Source organism: Manduca sexta, unplaced genomic scaffold (assembly GCF_014839805.1).
Source record: "Manduca sexta isolate Smith_Timp_Sample1 unplaced genomic scaffold, JHU_Msex_v1.0 HiC_scaffold_1316, whole genome shotgun sequence".
NCBI lineage: Eukaryota > Metazoa > Arthropoda > Insecta > Lepidoptera > Sphingidae > Manduca > Manduca sexta.
The window spans coordinates 1,534-10,632 of NW_023592168.1; the positions used below are offsets into that span (position 1 = coordinate 1,534).

Consider the following 9,099-nt stretch of genomic DNA (forward strand, 5'->3'; position numbering starts at 1 on the left):
GGAATATTATCAACAAACATATTATGAGTATTTATCTAAAGTTATGTGTATGTCAAAAGATATCATTGAACCATACCCTACTAAATTATCTATCATAAAAGTATTTCACAATAAGTTATAAATATTATCTAATTGATATAGTATAATTTCTGTCATGGTACTTGGTGCTTACTAGTTAAGAAAGAAATAAAGAAATATAGAAAGAAATATTTTTTTCATTCAAATTACCTGATGAAATGATTAATTTATTATTTTCTTAAGCACTATACTGTAATGATAATTATAAATTGTATTAGGCCTGTACAAATAAAATTTTCCTCTAAGAGGCCAACATATTACAATATGATAGGAACACAATATATTAAGTAAGTTTTAGAAACACAAGTCCTGTTTATCATAATATTTTTACTTACACATACACTATACTTTTAAGTACTGCTTTTGAAACTAAGTGTATAATATAAAAAAATATCTACATTTTATACAGACTTAGCACATCGAAATCCTAAATTTCCTGCTGAACTGTCTTCAGTATTATGTGAACGCGCCGCACACCTGTAGCGATAGCAATACGAGTGGTGGCACAAGTAAGAACCACCCTTTTTACTTTTTCTTGGACTGAAAAATCAAAATAATTTGTGAAATGTCTAATATTAGAATATGAATATTTTATTTGATAGAAAGACACTTTTCTCCTGGAAATTGGAAAAGTGTCTAAAGGAGAATAGAAATTAAAGGTAAACCATTTAGGCATCTTATAAAAAATATTTAATGAAATTTTCAATAACGTCATGTTGCATCCAAATATGAGGAATGAGCTGCGAACGCCTTGCGCATGAGTATTGTTACTGCAACTGTTTGCACACGTCTTTACTTGATGACTCACATAACGCATTAGTGCAGCTAGCACACACTTTGTTCACTTCGCGATTTATACACCCGTCGTAAGGTTACTTTTATCGAATGCGGCGAAAACATAACTGTAGTTGTTGTAGTACAATACTACATACATATATACATAACATCACGCATTTATCCCCGAAGGGGTATGCAGAGGCGCAACTAGGGCACCCACTTTTCGCCAAGTATGTTCCGTCCCATGATGTGACAGGGCGAGCCTATCGCCATATCGGGCACAAATTCCAGACTCCGGCTGATACTGAGCAGAAAACCCAAATATCACTTTGCCCGACCGGATTCGAACCCAGGACCTCAGAGCGCTATTGTACCGACATTCAATACACCACCCGAGGCAGTCAGTAGTACAATACTAACATCCATGTAACTCGTAAATAATAGAATAATAGAGCTGGTGCGCCATCACCATATTAGCGGCATTGGACGGCGTTAGCGAGGCGTTCGTCAGATATGGACACACACTACTTGTTGATAAATTCATCAATAATATTATCTTCACAATCTTACCTATGTAACAAATGTAAAAATGTTTGAACATTTGTTAAATGCAAAAAAAACAAAAATACTGAAAAAAATTGATAAAATTTGACATATGGATAGACCATGCTATAGATTAACATATAATTAAAGGACACTGTCGTCCTGGAAATGGTTACTAAAGGAATATATTGGAATTGTTATTCTGTAGCACTACTGATGTTGCATGCATGGTGCTGTAGATTGCTAGTTATTTAGGAGTTTTATAGTGGTAAAGGTTTTCACTTGGACAAGGCCTAGCCCAATATCTAGTATGAAGTATTAAAAGGAAATAAGACTTACATTGTTATCAAGCCAGTTATCTTCAGTCCACTCCCAAACGTTTCCAGCCATATTATGGAGTCCTAATTCATTTTGAGGAAATAAATGAACTGGATTTGTGCCGTATATACTCATCTTTAGCTGAGTTGTAATGTGGAAATGTCCCTTGCCAGATGTTAGCCCTAAAATTTAAGTCTAAAATAATTCAACAATAAAGAAGATGAAATATAAATATGCAATAAAGACATTTGAATAATTATTTAAGAAAATTAATATTTGAAAAGTTACGAATTCTGAAAATTACATGTGTTTCCGTCCTGGAAATAGTTTATCACCCCAAGGATAGTTCCTGTCCTCATGTCCACCTCTGCAAGCTGCTTCCCACTCTGCCTCAGTAGGCAGCCTTGCCCCTCGCCATTTGCAATAAGCCTCTGCATTCCATGAGACATGTGTTACTGGGTGATCCATTACATCTGAAAGTTATTACTACAATAATTTACAGTACTTATGGTAACATACAGGTAATAAAATTACAATATTATATTAATTTTGTATCTGATATGGTATATTAATACTACATACCCAATATTAATTAATCAGAAGAATTAATATAATTTATATTCTAACAATACCTGCTAGAATTAATTTAATATTGAAATGACTGAACCTTTGATGTTTGAATCGGACCATGTGGACTTTTCCAGTTAGCTCCTGTAACTTTATACCACCACGTTGCTTGTATAACACGAAAATCTTTTAACTGCTCTTTAAATGTGTTGTTTAAAAATAAAGTAAACACAAAACTATCACCAAATTTCTCTGCTTCCGTGATATACTTCGTAATTGTAACGAACTTATTAAAATCTCTGATAAAACCTCATATCTATCTAAATAAAAACCGTTCAATTCCACTAAACGTTTCGGCCCATCTTTGTCACTTTCTATTATAATTTCGTCAGTCCCCACTTGATATTCTCCTGCTGGAATGAGGACCATATCTTCAACTTCATTTTCCAGTTCATTGTTTTAAATTCTATTGAACACTGGTCGGTTTTTTTCAAGAGATTTAAATATATCTCCATTTCCTAAGTTTTCACTTTGTTCACGATCTATATTACAACCGCAGCCACTTTCTTTTATTGTGTGTTATAATAATTTGTAAGAAACATAAAAAGTACATAAATAAACATTATTAGAAAAGGAAATAATACGTAAAATTTATGTACCTTATCAAAATTATTATAAATACCTTTATTATCTACTATGTTTATATTCCAAATTTTAAACCAAATAAACTTATCTGTCAAAACTCAAACGTCAGTTTGAAGCCAGTAATACCACAATATAATGTTTTATATTACTTCCAAACGTAATTGAGTAACCACAAAAAACACGATTGTTGAGAAAAAATAGTATACGACTTAAATGTCTGTATCCAGCAGATTACAATAATGACTTCTTATGTTTACGCGAATGTTAGACATTAAAAATTAAACTATATTTTACTTTTTCTCCCGACGTTTCGAAGACTTTGCAGCCTTCATGGTCATGGGGGAGGACTTAGCCTGAGGTGTTGTACATCCACAAAGTCAAAGTTAAAATATTTACCTACATTTTACAATTATACAACTTTTTTGTCTTGGTGGTCCGACCTGCGCAGAATGAGCTCACAGTGTCTTGGAGTATGGCAGCCGGTCTTTTGGGTTCCGATTTAAGCACATATCATTTATAAGGTTCTGGATATTTTAATGATAAAAAAATAGGGTGAATGCGGATGCAAGGGTGAATAGAAATTACATTGTTTTACTGTTTCAATTGATACTTCTCTTCTTTCTTTATTAATTCCTGCGTAACTTTGCGTTCAACCTATCTATAATTATCTTGCGCGGTGGCCCACACTAAAAAGTTTGAACTACCACAGGTCGACTTCGATAACGGCAATGCTGCCATTTTAGCTAATTTGTGTTTGGCCGCACAAGTATTTAACGATTTCTCTGGCAATTTTTGGAGTAAGTACCTCCTTAAATCTTTTTCAATATGGCAAAAACAAATTAACATAAGAATTGGCAGGCACGCAAAACTATAAAATATCATCAAAAAACATGGTTATATCATATACTTATCATTAATTCTTCATTTATTATTAGGTCCTTACAATATGAAATAAGCATTATGTCTATGTGTATGTATTGTACCTACTGGCCCCCGCCCTGCGGAATGTGGGCATTTGGAGAATTCCACCACGGTATCCCCTGCCTGTCGTAAGAGGCGACTAATAGGGGCCACGAAGAGGGTCGTCGGCAGGCAGCAGGGGGCTGTCCGCCCTAGTGCATTTCTGTGCATCTTTGCACATTTGTCGGTTAACCCCCGGGTTGGACGGCAGTGTGTGTAGTTGGCCTCACGCTGCCGTAGACGCCGAGGGCGTCCTTCGGTACGCGGGGGCTTCTGAGCCCCTCCCCATAGGAGACGGGCCGCAAGGCAGCACCGCGCAGGGCGGCTGCGGTCGCAGACTAAACACTTCAACGTCAGAGGAAGCCCGCAGCCGTCCCTGATGCGCCGAAGAGGGCCACCGCGGAGTTTTAGCTAGGCCGTGCATAGGTTAAGTTGTATATAGGGTTAGGGACTCGGCCCGGCGGTCGCCCGAGGGTCACCATCAAATCCGGGCGGCTCAACGCCGGAGCCGTAAGTACAATTACCCCAGCATAACCGCTCAGTCGCCCCCCACGAAGGCTGGGCGGTAGTAATAAGGGCTTTCTCCGCGAAACAAAAAAAAAAAAGTACCCACTGGCCACTTTGATTTGAAATATCTCCTCTTTGGTTAAGAATTCCACATTAAAATACATAATATTATATAAATGCATTTAACTTATGTACTTATTGAGTTTCAAAAAGTCATTTACTTGTTTTTTCCTAAGAAGTTTTTTCTCTGTCGTTTTTCATATCACACAATGGAAAACATGAATTATCGCCATATTTACGAGTATGAGTTCCACCGTGGCTCCAGCGCTGCAGAAACTGCTCGAAGGATTAATGATGTGTATGGTGTTGGTAATTGAAAAGAAAACACGATACAGTTTTAGTTACAACGTTTTCGTTCTGGAAATTTCAACCTTCAGTATAAGCCCTGTGGACAGCCGGAAACCAAGGTGTATATAATGAGGAATTAGAGGCTATTGAAGCGGATCCACCACAAACCACTTCAGAGTTAGCTGCAGGCTTCGGCGTGAGTGGGAAAAACTTCTACGATTATATAGGTACAGCGGACTTTGGCTTTTTGCGCTACCGTTAAATAGCAAAACACCAATGTAAATTACTTCATATTTTTCCATACACAATATTGAAAGGATTTAAATCGAATCACTTCCTGCTATGAAAAGTGGATCCTGTACGATTATCGGAAGTGGTGCACGCCCCAAGCGAAAAATTATCTACTAAAAAAATTACTTGTTAGTGTATGGTGGACTAGGGCCGGTGTTGTTCACTACAATTTTTAAAATGTGGCCAAACGATTACGGCAGATATCTATAGTTAGCAATTGCAAACTATGATGGAGGAACTAGCGGCTAAACAACTTAGGCTGGTCAATCTCTATGGGCCACTGCTACTTCAAGACAACGCTAGACCAAACATTGCACTACAGACGGCCGCTAAACTAAAGGAACTGCAATTGGTATGTCTGCGACATCCACTGTGGGTACTACCACTTTGTACCACTTTTCGGCATTTGGATACCTTTTTATAAGGAAAAAAATTCGACTCCGATAAGGCAGTCCAAACAGGGCCGTAGCTAGACTTGAATTTAAGGTAGGGCAGCTATGGTTACAACTAGGGCGGAAGTAAAAATGTTACTAGATCGAATCTGGTCAATCATTTTTTGCTTTCTTGACTTGTCAACGTGAATGAGTCAGGTTAATACTTACATAATTGTTAGGGTACTATATAAATTGTAACAAAATTCCCTTAAATCTTGTAAGAGGTTATTCCACCCATAAATCTGAACAACTCTTACCATGGTACCAACTTCCAAATAGTGAAATAAAAAACCCGCTGCTCCATATATTTTGATTGAGTAGTTATGTAAAATTTATTTGATTTTTAATGTAGGGCATTAGTATTTTAAGGTAGGGCATTGCCCCACAATGCCCCCCCCCCCCCAGCTACGGCCCTGAGTCGTCCAAACCGCCTTCAGAGTTTATTGATTATCGACCCCATGTTTTTTTTGTAGTAAAGGGATCAATGAACTTCCTATGACAATGATGCATACTTCGATTTACTTATTTAATAATATTTTCCAAAAAAAATTATATAAAGAGAAAAAGTTTGTAGGGACGAATCTCTGGAAATACTTACTAAACAGATTTAAAAAAAAATCCATTAATTACATTACAAACACAGACCCCTGAGTGCTATTATATATGCAGTAGCCTAATAAAAGTATTTAATCTCAGGAAAATATTTATTCTGGAAAAAAAACCAGCGCGCGGAGTCGCGGACTAAAGCTAGTAAGTATTCAATACAGAGTGCAATGTCGATTTTTTTTGGCCTATTTCGCCAAGTTTCATGCTGCATACATTCGAAAAAAACACATCTACATTCCTAATGTAATTCTGTTTCGATTAATGTGCAAAAGCGGATGTCATAATTAATGCGGAAGTTCAGCGGTTACGGATGCGAATATCCGCACCATACCTAATATGTAGCAAGGATATAGCAGAGAGCCACTAGCATCTTACGCCAAGTCACGTCGTACTAGTATCCATACTATATATGTATCTACATATTCTGACCAACTTACATAGAAAATATATACCTGGCTATTTTTCTTTAACACAAAATCAGATGATATACTTAATAAATAACACTTTAATAAAATCACTTTATTTAGCCAAATATTAGTCTATAAAAAAAAGAGAATACCAAAAAATAAAATGTGTACTTCATTCCTTTTCTTAATATTATGGAATATATTGGCGGAGGTGGTAAACTGAAACAATATATAAAAATATACCTAGGTTTATTTAATAAGGAACTACTTACTTATATGGCATAAGAAATAAAAAATTACCTATGTAACTAAGGAGCCGTTCAAGTATTACGTAGGCTAACGCAATTTGTGAAGACTTTTGACCCCCCCATGTAACGCGCCGTAACGTTTTCCACTGTGCCACCGCCTCCCCTCCAAAAGTTACGTAACTCTAAAATATTTTTTTTCTAATCACAATAATTTCACGCAAAATACCGGAAGATCGTTAAAATACATTTGTTATTTTTTAAATTTTAAAAAACTATGTTACATAGCTCTTTGTACGAAACCCCCCTCCCGCCCCTGTAACGCATCGTAACGTTTTACTAGAACCCTCCCCTCCAAATTGCGTTACGTAATACTTGAACGGCCCCTAAGTAGGTATGCGTACCTACTTATGATTAAAAGATAATAGATAATTTGATCTAACGTGTATTAAACTATTATAGGTACTCTGAACGGAATAAAAATTTAATATAAGTAATTTCAAGTGGTCATTATTTTACTGACGACTTGTATTCGGTGCAATGGCTGCTATACCGACGCGCGGCGCCAGGCTCTGGGTCACGTGCAAAAGGTTCCTTATTTCAACAATTTCGTAGTCACCACAAGAAAAACTACAAGTCTTCAGCTAAGGCACCGTACAAGGCCCCGTATACCACGAGATCCCGGGCTGTTGCTCGATTTTGTTTTGTATATTTTTAAAGCAAATCATGTATTTACCTAAAAGTTGCAATAAATAGGTATCATGAAACAGGCAATCACCCTAGGTCCGGCGCTTACAGGGGCCTCTCGAGATGCCATGTACGACGTTATTTTAACATGATGTCTACGAAATAGTTAAAATCGCATAGATCGCGTGAGCTTTCTGCTCGGCTCGAAGCCTCGCCCCAGTTTTTATTGCCCTGCACAGGGCCTTGCGTCAGGTACAGGCTGAGTGCACCTTGGTGTTGGTTTATTTCCGGTTTGACGTGATTCTCCTCATCACAATCGCAAGCTGCGTTAAAGAACTGGGTTACAAAAATTTGTGAAGTACTAGTAAACTTTGTAAACTCATTCATTGGTTTAATTTAGTAGAACTGTCCCTCAAAATATTCGATTTCAGTTACATACATGCTTGAAAAAAAAATTATGGTTAGGTACTTAGTTTTGGGAATTTCTCACCTTTTTATGGACACTATCTATAACGTATTGGTAAAGTGTCGATGAAAAAAAACCTAGGCACTGAAAATAAAAAATAAACATTGTGATAGTTGAAATTGAACGCCAATGCTTAGCGATAGTAGAGGGTAGAACTAAACGACAAAGAACTTAAGTTAAATCTGTAGTTGTCGATTAAATCCAGGTAACTTAACCTTCGTATTTTTTAACGTTTAGTATCCGACCGGAGATCGATTTGCAACCGAAGCCGAAACCGATTAAACGGCTATCACTACAACCTTCGGCCGAATCCGTAGGCTTAAATATCGCAAGAATTTTACCTAGTCCAAAATTGATTACAAATAAGTCTTCCAATCTCGCACTACCGAGAATTCCTAGGGTCAGCATTCAATTTAAAATGTTTGCGAATAAAACATATTATAATGTTCAACTTCTTTTCTGCTATATAAGTACATGCCAAATGAGTTCCGCAATTCCCGGGGGAACCTGTACGGATAATTATCTAGAAACACGCGGGACTGGAAAATGACATTAGATCTCGCAAATATATAGATTGAAGATAGACTGCGAAATTGAAAGCCCTAGCTATAAGCTACAATTAAATTAAAACTTTAACGTTGACAGGTTTATTTATATTGACGGTATAACATATCATATTGCAATTACTTAGTCAAAAATAATATGAACGATTATTTATTTATTTCGGTCGATTTCGACGCTTGCTAGGAACCTGCGGTCTTGCGGCCCATATGTGCCGAAGATGGTTTTTTTTGCCGAAGGTGGCCAAAGACGAAACTTCAGTCGGACACTAATTAGGTATAGGTATAGTTAACTTGAAGTAACAGAAGAAGATAATTGGGTGTGAATTTCGAACGAAACGTGAAACCGACAAAATACGAACGTTAAGTATCTATGTCCTAAATATACATAACTAAACAAGTCCAAAAGTAGTACCTATTACTCAAATTAAACAAAATGTCTTAAAGGCACCCAGCATGATAGAGGACGTTGAAGTTTTCTTAAATTAAAAAGAAAATTACTTAGTTCGTTTAGCAGTTTACTGCTTAGGTACCTAAAGGTTTTCGCGGGCTAAATCTTAAACAAACGAATTTACTTACAAAAGTAAAGGCACAATATCCTCTTGTTTCATTCTGCCGTAGTACTTAGCAATTCCATCAACATGTCCCATGCCCACCACA

The 9,099-nt window shown here is 36.7% G+C and overlaps 1 long non-coding RNA gene and 1 pseudogene across 1 annotated transcript; both read right to left on the reverse strand.

The window, feature by feature from the left end:
- Positions 1-433: 433 nt before the first annotated feature.
- LOC119191293 lies at positions 434-3,192 on the reverse strand (annotated as a pseudogene).
- A 3,386-nt stretch (positions 3,193-6,578) lies between these two features.
- On the reverse strand, positions 6,579-9,099 carry LOC119191292. Its single transcript, XR_005113413.1, has 2 exons — positions 9,019-9,099; positions 6,579-6,700 (listed from the first exon to the last, which is right to left on the reverse strand). It is a non-coding gene; the product is annotated as an uncharacterized LOC119191292 (long non-coding RNA).